Genomic DNA, 12,907 nt, shown 5'->3' on the forward strand with positions numbered 1-12,907 from the left:
TAAGCCATCTTCTTTGACTCCATTAGCCCAATGGCCTAAGATACTCAGTTTTACCCCTCTGCTACTAAATCTCACCACCCAAACTCAAACAAAACACCTAAATTTCATAACTAGCCTAATATCTTTCAAAACCAAGCTAAATCATAAAGAGAGAGCCCTCTCTGGGTACAGATTGCCTAGATTCTATACCTAAAAGTTGGTTTGTGGTTACCTCGAATCCCTTTCATCTTCCCAACAACTTCTAGGAAAACCTGATTCATAACAAGAACCTCTCATGCACCTTCCTTGGCTCACTGTAGTTGTTAAACCCTTTCTACCAACAGCGTTATCTTACTTGTCTTTGTGCGAAATCGTAGTCAAGGCATTACCGTACAACCCATTGCTGGGACTCCTAGACCAAAAGGTCTGAGGTCTAATTGGGACTTCTTACCGGGGAGATCCCCTGACATGTTGGCAGGTCTAGCACCGTCAATAGATCTTATGGTTAATGCAATATAGATAGTCATGTTTTTGAGCATTTACTTTCCCTAGAGAAATATTGTGTTATGCACGATTGGAATTCTTCATTTTCTGATTATTTTTTTCATTGATCAATTTTGGTTTCCACTAAAGAGTAGAGTGGATTCTCGTCTTGTGTTTTAGCATATCACATAATTTGTTGAGTCTACAAGTAAAAATCTACACTTTTAAAACTCCCATATCCTTTTCTACCTCTTTCAAGTGGTATTCCTTTCCATACCTTCACTAAGAAATTTTCGTAGATTTCATATGCCCTTGTATCCTTTCAACCTTTTCTATTTCTCATTGAGAATAATCCCTCACCAAACTACATTTTCATTGTTGATGACATCTCAAGCACTAGGATGGAATTTTCTAGTATTCCACATTTTGGTTCTATTTTTTATTTCCTAGTTCAATTTAAACAACTTCTAGGAGCCCTTCATTGAGGTATATTTGCACCAACATTTTAGTGCTTCATCCAAATCAATTAACATGCAAATAATATCAAAATTGACTCTCAATTTTTTTTTTTCCAAACTTCAATGGACAACTTAATAGTTTTACCCATATTATCTTAGTAAGATGTTTTTCTAGTCAATAATCAAAACACAACAACCATATTCTCAACATCAACATTGTAGAGCCCTAATAACACTTGCCTTCCAATATTCAATGGCCTTTTGCTTCATTCTAAAATTCAAAAGCTAAACACCCCTAGTTATAATGTGGAAATGTATCATATATCCCAACAATAAATTCCCTACCTTGTCAAGCCATTTGTATTGGAATTGTTCAAACCAACTAGATATGGTGTTTCCACACAGTGACATTACATCCTCCATTACCACATATTCACCCTACATAAGCTTGATCTTATATGTTTTCACCTTAAGACAAGTATTCTTCCTTTGTATATTATTAACCTTTGGTTTCCTCAAGCCTTCCCTTGAGTTTTTCACTAGTTAACCTATGTATATATTTCAGATACTCAAATTACTAATTCTACTCAACTTTTTAGTCTAGAGCTTCCACCAAAATCTTCATCCCTTTTCTTAGCACTTATCTCCAAAAATGAAATGTCTAGGTTCTAAAATGGTCTGTGAACTCTAGCTGAGTACATTGAATAAATATCCCAATATATTGAATGTATTCCTAATATTAGGTCCCCTCAACATGAGTCAAAGTAGCCATCGTATTGATCCATACCCACCTAGTCATTACACCAATAGTTTATTTGGGATTATGCGCCTCTTGAAATAATCAAGAAATCCAACAAAATCCCTTTACCATACTCATGTACTTCCCTTTGGCCTATCTTTCAACAAGTTAGACTTAATCTCCTTTGGAAATATATTTCTACATTTTAGTTTTGACTAGGTATTTATTCTATCAATTGGAAATGGACCCCTTCCCATTTTACCAACCTCAAATCTAAGACCCTGGCCTCTTAGAAATAAGCTAATAGCTCATATCTCTTTCTGAAAACATACTTAACAATATCTTCCTCCTATTCCACTAAGTAATTTAATAGGACTCTTCCCTCCATCATTCTTGTCACTCAACAATGACTATATATATATATATATATATATATATATATATATATATATATATATATATATATATATATATATATATATATATATATATATATAGATATATATGGATTCCAAGGAAAACCTTAAAAGGTTTCGTGGATGGTTTAATTTAAAATCAAGAACACTGACTATTTCACCTCACTTTATAATGACATTAAGTGAGGCATGCAACAAATTCAACTAACTTGAGGGATCAACCTTGAGATCTTCTACATGTAGCTCAAAGAACTCAACCACTTGAGCAAGACCGTCAAGCTACACACACACATTATGTATGTGTGTGTAGCTCAGTCCTATTTCTCATGTGGCTAACCACTTGAGCAATTCCATTCAACCACTTAAGAAATCCCACCAAAGAACTCAACCACTTGAGCAAGCCCACCGAGCTACACACACACACAATGTGTATGTGTGTGTATCTCTGTGGGATTTCCCAAGTGGTTGAGTTATATATATATATATATATATATATATATATATATATACATACATCTATACACACACACACACACACACACACACACATATATATATAGAGAGAGAGAGCACCAAGATGTTCATTGAACCAAGTGTTGCAAATTTTACTAGGCATTTGTCTAGTTTTGTACTCACAAGTGTTCATTATAATACTCTAGGTTTGGTGCACTACTCTATGTTTTTCTAGGGACACCATCCATGAATATGGGGAAGTATACCTAATTTTTCCCCACTTTTGTTTGATATATATGAATTTGTAGGTATACTTCCCCATATCCTTAGATGGCATCATGTATCCAAGGAAAACTTTGCATAAAATCCTCTTACTACTTTCCTATGATTCATGGATGGTAAATGGAGTAAATCATTGAACCTGATTATTAAGCCTCAACTCGAGGTGATGAAAAGAGTCAAACCTATTATCTTCCCAATTTTAGCGGATATATCTCATGTTTGGCTTATGACCACTCGAGCTAACCATTATGGATGATACACACAAACACAAAAGGTTAGAGAGAGAGAGAGAGAGAGAGAGAGAGAGAGAGAGAGAGAGAGAGAGAGAGAGAGAGAGAGAGGATAAGTATCTTCCTAATTAATGCATAAATTCTACATATCAAATCCCACTAACATAATTGAATTTCAGGGGTTTCATTTTCTAAGACACCCAAGGTTCCAGGCTCACAATAATTGAGAGGGATACCAAAAAAAATCTATCCATGTGGCCCAAACTAGGTGAAACCCTTGGTTGATTTTAATGGCTTAAATTCACTTGTGCCATGGTTTCTTAGAACATAGACTAGTCCCACAAGTCATAGACACACTAGCAAACATAAAAAAAAAATTCACACACAAATTCTATGTGATTATTAATTTTACTCTATATCAAATTTAACTATATACCATTCAAAACCACTATATAAAAAATGTTCAACTTGGAAAATAATAAATAAAATAAATGTAATTCAACCCAAAGTTTCTATAGTAAACCCAAATCCCAAATTTGATTGTTATCTCACAAAGAAATTGGAAGTGCCATGTTATTTTGATTGGTTTTAAACTATTCATAGATATCTAGATTCATGATAGTTGTCCACTGATGTAGGTCATCCTTAGTGATGAGATCGGGCTCAACGTCTTGTAGATTTTGCCTGAGCAGTAGAGAAAATTGTTCATTATCCTCTCCACCTAGTTTCAATTCCCGTAGAGGGACATGATGGCCCATTGTGATAAGGCTCAAAGAGTAAGTAACTCCTAAGATAGATTCCACTTTGATGGGGTTGAGATGTCTCAACTCTTACTAAGTCATAATTTATTATTATATTTGTAGGTTATTGAATATACTCTTGGTTTTATAGTGACAAATGAAATATTTAATTCTAAACTTTGTCCAAAATACTCTAAAAAATTAACAACTCACCATGATTAAAGACAAAAATAATCAAACACATTGGCATTAACACACTTAATTTCATATCAATTTCATATTTTCTTTGTAAACAAGAAGTCAAATATAATAAGTTACATGTTTTTGTGTGATGGGAAAAAATTATGAGTATTTATTATTTTAATTAGTAATCCTTTTTTATAGTTTTACGTGAAAATCGTGAATTTATCAAGTGACAAGTTCGTAATTCCAAAAAGGTTCACCTTCAACACTGACTAACTTTCTAGTTTAATATTCACACGGATAAAAGTTTATATCACTCTTATGAACAAGAGTAATATGCATATTGTTGCTTATTAACTTCCTTAATAATTTATATATATATCTATCTATATATATATATATATAAAACCTACTTTAATAAAATTTTAAATTAATATAATATTAAAAATTAATATAAAAATTTAACATAGTAAGAGCTTCTCCATCATCTTTTGTGAGATCAGAATTTTTATTGATAGCCGGACTAACACTTTCTATATATCAAACTTTATTTTGGATTTAATCTTGTACCTATATAATTTTATTTTAATCTATCTATCTATATATATATATATATATATATATATATATATATAAACAAACAAACAAACAAACCTATTTTCTCATATAATAGATTGGTAATAGACAAGGGGCTAAATATTGTGTACCTATATGGTCAAGAGGTTAGTGAATATAAAAATGTTATAAAATAAAATTAAAATGAAATATTTATAAAAGATTTTGATTTTGAAACGAGTTATAGTTTTTTATCAAGTGGTATTTATAAGCCATGGCACTGTCCCATGGTATTGTAACAAATCCTATTTACAAGTTAATAATATATGTGGTTAAGAATCTTCTTATATTGTAAGTATTAAGTTTGAATTTAAAAATGCTATAAAATTAAATTAAGTTAAATATTTATAAAATATTTTAATTTTAAATGAATTATGGTTTTTAAGCATGTGGTATTGATAATCCAAGACAAAGCCTAAATTATTATGACATTTCGTTAATAGAAACTTATATTTTATTTTTAAATATATATTTTTTATATCTAACAATTCAATTTAAAACCACATAAAAATAGTCATCAACCAATTAGAAAAAAACAATTTACATTTTAAAAAATTAAAAATTATTTTTAAGTTTTCAAATTTTTTTTTTTTAATATTCATTTTTTTTTTCAAAATTTTAATAAACTTCATATAATTTGTTTAAAAATTTCAAAACTAATTGAAAATCAAAGTTTTTGACCAAAATGTCCACAAGGTCTTAGATAGATGTTGATCAGGTGCTCTATTAAGGAACTCTTTTATGTGAAGTCACCGGTTCAATTCCTCGCCTTGATCAAGGTGATATATTGGACATGATGAAGATATAGTCCTGCCAAGCTTACAAAAACAAATTTAACCAAAATAATAATAAAAATAAATATAACCTACCTTCGGAAGGTAAAAATATCATAGTCCTAAGTTTCACATTAGAAAAGGTTTAAAAAATTGAAAGGTTAGTCTAAATAATAAATAAAATGTAAAAAATTATATATATATATATATATATATATATATATATATATATATATATATATTTAGTTTTGTAATTGGAATTAAGTGATATAATTTTTAGTTATATAATACATTTTTGTTTTTAAATTGTATTTTTAAACATATAAATAAATTTAGTGTCCTAAAATTATCAAATCACATAAATTTAAAAAAAATACCAATTTAAGTCTAGGGAACAACTCAATTGGTGATTGAAGTAATGCAAAATCTATGAAAACTGAGAGGGCCAAGGTTTAAATCCCCCCAGTTGTCACCTGATTTACGAAGAGGAGGACATATAGTAGACCCTAGATGTTTACTAGTAGCTACATGTCAGGTGGGTTGTTGGGTTCCTTTAAGATAAAATAAATAAATAAATTGACAATTACAATATGGACCACTAAATTTTAAATGTGTTTCAAAAATTTTAATTTCTCTTTTAAAAATTATGAGACAAAAAATCATTAATAAACTTTACCTTTTAATGCAGATGTTGATCATAATTAATGATTAATTCTTAATATTAAATATAAATAATACAATCAAATATATTGAGTTATATGATATTATAAGATAAATTCGTTAAACTGAGGTATATGATATTAAATTGACGTTTCAGGTTTTTGGTTTTTTTTTTTTTCACTATATGGTTCATGGCCTTTGGAGATTGATGATGGATACATCAACAAAATATTTGTACCATCCATATATACCTGAAAGGATCACTACCTGTCAATTCAACTATGAAGCTTGACCTCGAGAGTGTCGAGAGAATTCAACATGTGACCTCTCAATAGTCTCTCAATAATAGAGGTGCTTTAACTAGGAGGACTTGACCAACTAAACGAAGCCTCATGGCTTAAATTTAGGTATTTTACAATTTTTAATTTCGATTATAATTTTTGGAAAATAATAATATCAATTTCTTTTTTAAAAAAATAAGGTTTTTCTTTTTTTTTTTCCCCTTTTTTTTATAATATAGATAATATATTTTTTAATTCAAAGGGGATAGAAAATATCCTTTTTTTTAAGATCTAGAGGAATTAATAACTCATTCCAAGTATTTGGGAAAGGTTTAGGTTTAAATTTGAGTGGCTACCACCATAACCTTAAGGCTAGTGCCAACATCCTACAAGCAAGCATGTAACAAGAATCTTATGGATTAACAAGGGTTGAATAATCCTAAGGCATATTAGAAATGCCAATGTTTATCTAAGAGTTATCTACACCTCTATGATTTTTTTTATTTTTTTTAACAAAAATGAGAAGACTTGTTATTAAAATATGTGCCAAGGCACAACAATTACTTGGGAAATAGTTACAATGAATCATCTAACTACTAGTCCTTTAGAGGAGCTTTCTGGGATTACAAAAAAACTATATTGGAAACCGGCTACTGCTAAGTTAGAAGCTACATGAAAAACTTTACAAAATTCGTCGAGAAGAAAAACACATTTATGTAGGGAGTACATCAAAGAATTGTGGGGGAGTATCTTCTAGAAGCTAGTTGAGGTCCAATAGAAATCTACCCACGTACTAATTGGAGGCACTGACACTAGTAGACTGACTATCACTGGCTAGTCAATTCACCTTTAATTATTTTATCAATTCTCTAAGAGCGTCAATTTTGTCCTCTTGTTGAGCTAATTTACCATTTATGATTTAAATTTCTTCAAGGAGGGTTATGGACATTTTCATTTGTTGATGTAACTTCCAATTAATTCCCATATTTTCTAGCTTAAAAGATTCCATTTGACGCGAATAGTTGTGGCAATCCAGTTTACCCATTATTTGTGGAATTGTATCCCATTTAACCCACATTCTCATACTTTTAGCTTGGAATACCTCATTTCCTTCTTGCATGGTGCGTAGGAGGTGTTGGAGAATAATAAGAAACTGATAGGAGAGAGAAGCTAGGATGAAGGTTTCCCAAGAAGAGGCAAGTGTAGAAATTTTGAATAATTTAACACATATTCACAGAGATTATCCTGATCATACAATTATAAGCGGAACATGTATAATACATAATCTCCTCTACGTTGATCATCAATTTACAGAAGCAGAAACATTCACAGGCGCACATAGAAGCATCAATCAAACTCATTAACACAGTATGTATCCCGGGGAAAGCATCTCGCTAAAAACCCCACACTATCTGTATATTATATTGATTGAATCATGTAACATTACAAAGCATAATACTTCTCACAAGTATCTCCACACGTTACACACAATACAGCTCAGATTTGATCTCCAAATCTCCCCCGCTGCTTGCCTGCCTCCACTGCTCAATACCTGCTCAAGAACTGATGAGAATAGCTTCCCAAACTCGATTTTCACTTGCAAAATAGTCACTCAATCTTTGTGGACGTGAGCAAAGGCTAAAATGTGGGCCAAATACGTGAGCAAACTCATTGGCATACTCAATCCTTTGATTGTGCAAGATCTGATGCACAACTATAGTCACAACTGATAGCAATCTGATTCTCTACCACTTGTCCCTGTTGAACTGAACATGCACTGACATGCAACTGAGTTAACTGATGTATTCTTTAGTTGTATTATGAGTTAATAATTAGTTTAACAACTCATCATTAGTCTATCTGCAGTTAGACTAACTACAACTAGTTTAACTAAGTCAAACTGAACACAACTCCATCAACTGTACCTCCAGTCCACTAAACTCAACTCACTTGAGTTCTAACTGAAGTCATGCATGCAAAAACTCAACTGACTCATAAGAAAAGCGTATTTCCTTCTGACAGCTGCATGTGCCACCTCTGTAGCTCAAACTGAAGTGCTCCAAGAGAATAAGATCAAGTTTATAGTCCAAATATTATTGTGAGATAATTGTAAGGTTTCCATTCTGCTGTTTTACAAGAACCTTACCCATTCCAACAATTTTACAGGGTTTGTCATCACCCAGACAAACTTGTCCAAAATCTCCTTGAACATAGTCATAAAAGTATTTCTTTTCAGGTGTGGCATCGAATGAGGCCCCTGAATCTACCACCCAGGAATCAGTAATATTTTCGTAAGAAAGAATCAAAGCATCTTGTAACACCTCACCTGTCACATTTGCTTCATGATTGTTTTCTTGTTGTGCATCTCCTTCTTTTCCCTTTCGAGATCTACAGTCTTTCTTTAAGTGTCCTTTCTTTCCACATTTCCAGCACACTATCCCCGATCTGGACTTGGATCTGCCTTTCCTTGATTTACTGCGATATCCTGAGCTCTTTCCTCTTTCCATTTTTCTTCCTCTAGACTCTGCACTCAAAGCATTTCCCGATGTCTCACCGGAGCTTTTCCGTCGCATTTCCTCGCTAAGGATAGCACCGACAACATCATCAAACTTTAAAGTACTAGATCCAGAAACGGAGTTACTAATGGCCATTACCAAACCATTCCAACTTTCTGGTAATGAGCACAAGAATAAAAGAGCTCTAACTTCATCATCAAAGTTTACCCCTACAGAACTTAACTGGCTTGTAACTATATTAAAATCATTTAAATGGTTTGCAACAGATCAACCTTCCAACATATTCATATTAAATAACCGTTTCATAAGAAATACCTTGTTTGAGGCCGAGGGTTTTTCATATAGTTTCGACAACGTCTGCATCAAACCCTCTGTCGTGGTTTCGTTCGAAATATTGAAGGCGACTGACGCAGCAAGACACAACCGTATTGTTCCGAGTGCCTTTCTATCGAGAAGGTTCCATTCTTCGTCTTTCATACCCGTCGGCATCTTTGTTTTTCCGCCCAATGGTAGGTATAGATCTTTCTGATACAGATAATCTTCCATCTGCATCTTCCATAGCGAGAAGTTTTGGCCGTTAAATTTCTCGACCCTAAACTTACCATCTTCCGCCATTGCTCCCACTCGAACCAGGAACCCTTCTTTCCTGCGAGTTTATCAGCCAAATAGACCTTCGGCTCTAATACCAGTTGTTAGAAAATTATATATTACGGAGCAATGGAACACATAAAATATTGCAGAAATATAAACACAGAAAACGCACAAAACAAGAGAGACACAGATATACGTGGTTCACCCAGTTTGGGCTACGTCCACCCCGAACAGCCAGTCCTCATTTCTATTATCCAGCAAAATGAAGAGATACAACCTACAGCAAAACCACTGTAATATCCTCTGTTTTCTCTCACAGTCTCACCTCTATGTTTCTCGCTCACCGAATACACATCTATATCACAGCCTCAAATACAATGCCCTCATATAAAGAGAGGGGTTTCCTTCTAGGGCAAAAAACCCTAAACTAAACATAAGTTCTACCGTCAGATCATCCGCCTAATGAACGGCCCAGATTGACTAGAAATTACTATACTTTTACAAGGCAATTTTACAGCTGTTTTTAGCTGGGGGGCGGCAGCGATCATTTTACGGGAAGCGTTGCTGCCCCATTTTGAACTGGGGTCCAAAATGCCGGTACTATAGAAGATAATCAGGCTCCACACCCAACAATAATAATATTTGACTTTTCTATTTTTGACAGCCAGTCTAAAAATAGACTTTGATCACTCACACTGTGATCACTCACACTTTCATCAAAAATAGAAGTCCATCTATTTTTCCCAACTTGATCAATCATCCATAAACATAGACATGATCCATATGTCTAAAAATAGACATAGTCTAAAAATAGACTTGTGCCAAAAATAGCCTGCAGGCCCACTTAGTGAAGGCGACTCTTTTGACTAAGCTCCATCATCTTGTTGCACTCTCAACAAGCATTTCTTGTTGCACACTTTTCAACAGAAAGAGTGGATTTGTAGTAGATTGCACAATCATGATAGAGAGGGAAGAGACCCAATTTACCAGAGGAAATAGAGCCCTCCCAAAGTAAACAAGAAATAATGGCACCTAGGCCCAAAAAACAACGAGGTAGACTAAGTTCGTAGACAAAAGTAAGAAGGTTAAAAGTGCACCAAAATAAAGAGTTGAATATAGAAGTGAAGGAGGTTCGACTGAATTCAAAGGCATGAAAGATAAGCCCAAAGAGGACAATAATCTAAATTTGTACAGTTCCAACATAACAGAGTGAATTGAAAGAGGTGAATACAACTACCAAAGTCAAATTGACAATTGCATACTAAAATAGACTTGAAGTCCAAATGAGACCAAAAGAAAGTGTGACCTCCATAGGACACTTGAAAGCAGAAGAAATATCCACCTTGAAATTTAAGCTTGCTGCCACAGAGAACCTTGGATAATTCGACCATACTTAAACGTAATAACACAAAGAAAACCTAACCACGACAAAACCCAAATTGGTAGGGAATCAACTAGCAATGCTCAAGAGGATGATATGAGACCAAAAATTTATTTTTCTTGGATTTTTCCAACTTGTGAGTCTGCTCTAGACTCCATTAAGCTTCATAATTTCCACATCTCTTTGAACAATCAATATCCATAGTGTGAGGTAAGGTCCTAGATCAAAATGTTGATGCTCCCTTATACTATGAGCATGTTAATGGATTGTTATTAAATTAGTTTCATGTAACACTTCATCCATGGGAGCCATGATATGCAGATGCAAGCTCCCCAAATATTTACCCGAATTCCTAATGTTTGGAGTGAGGCTAACAGTAATGTGATTTTTACTTATATCCTTAGAAAAGAAGAAAATGCAAGGGAGAGAGTCATGGTATAGTTTTCCATCCATGGCTACCATTAATTTCAATTTTTCCAACTTTATGATGACAAGCCAATGGCTTGTTTGTCAACTTTGATATTTTGGTGCCTAAGGATGTGGTAGAAGGATTTGGAAGTAAATAATTTGAGATTTGCAGTAGGAGCTTGAGGTAATTTTATTTGGGATAAGTGTCCTTGTATAAATTTTGTATTGTTAGGAGAGAGTCCCCTAAGATTGGCAAATTTTGAATATGAAAATCTTTAGCCAAGGTTAGACCTAGCAGAAACCATACATCTCAGCTTGGTTATTGGTAATTTGGCCTAGTCCTCGAGAACAATTGATAACTAATTTTCCATCAAGGTTGTGTATAAACCTCTCTTCTGCTTCCAACGCTACACCTCTATAGATTTTAGCAATCAAATCAATACACCAAAAAAGTCTCTAGTAAAATTAAATTAAAATTATTATTATTATATAATTAATTTCATTAATAATGATTTCATTTTATTGATATTTTACTACTAGCAATTTGTGCTTCTAAAACCATATCCCCCATACGTACTCTTTAAATAGGAATTTTTTCAACTCTTTAAATAAATTGAAAAAGCAAGAGTACACTTTTGAAGAGGACTCATAAAGGAAGATAGTGGATTTGTTTTTAAATTTTCTTGTTGTGTAAATTTTATTTTATTGATTTTTTATTTAAGTCCTTTGAAATTGTCCAAAAAAATTTCAAGTGTTATGTTTGAAAGAAATTAGACGGAAAATATCATATGAATTCGAAAGTTTCAAATTCATATGCCATTATATATGGGATACTTTCATGAATCCAATGTGATCAACTCCACCACTTAAGGAAAATTTATTCCCTAAATCCGATGGGGTACAAAATGGGGTTGCAGAGAAATATGCAAAAGAGGTGTTGAAATTTCAATTTTTAGGACTTCAAGAGCTCAATCGAGATCTTTAAATGCTCGATCTAGTTCTTGAATTCAAGATTCAAATTTATATATCGAGAATTAATGAAAACCTCGATCAAGTGGCTTACATGGTTAACCAACAGGTTGATCGAGCTCAAAGGCGCAATCGAGCCATTACAAATATATCCTGCCAACTTTTTATTAATGGCACTAATGATGGATCATATGGCTCAAGGGCTTGATAAAGCCTATAGCTCAATCAAACCTTTGTCGTCAAAAAATAACTTAGTTTCTAAATTTGATTGTGAAAAAAGACAATAAACATTCTTTCATAGAGAAACAACATAAATTACAAAAAGAATCACAAAAAACATTGGAAATTGGAGATTTGGATCTAGAAAATGAAAGACATTTCCATCCACAGAGGAAATATCAGAGAAAGCTAGAGAAAGGATGAGAAAAAGACATCAAACAATGAGAGAACAATAAGTTCATGCAAATACAGGTAATTCAAATTGTCTCACTTCTCATATTACTTGCTCCATATTGTATGCATTAAGAAATATGCTTGAAAACCATAAACAAATGGAGAATGAAACAATAAAATTATGATAAAACAAGAATTTAAAGTAATACCATGTAGTTAAAGAATGATATGTAACAACAACTAAAGAAAACCACTTGAAACAATAAAAATTATTGAAAACCACTTGAAACCATGCAAATATTGAAAACTACTTGAAACCATGGTTTATTGGAACTTTTTGAAACCACTTGAATTCAT

This window comes from Pinus tabuliformis, chromosome 8, assembly GCF_031772625.1.
Source record: "Pinus tabuliformis cultivar Carrire ecotype Pingquan chromosome 8, CPIR1, whole genome shotgun sequence".
NCBI lineage: Eukaryota > Viridiplantae > Streptophyta > Pinopsida > Pinales > Pinaceae > Pinus > Pinus tabuliformis.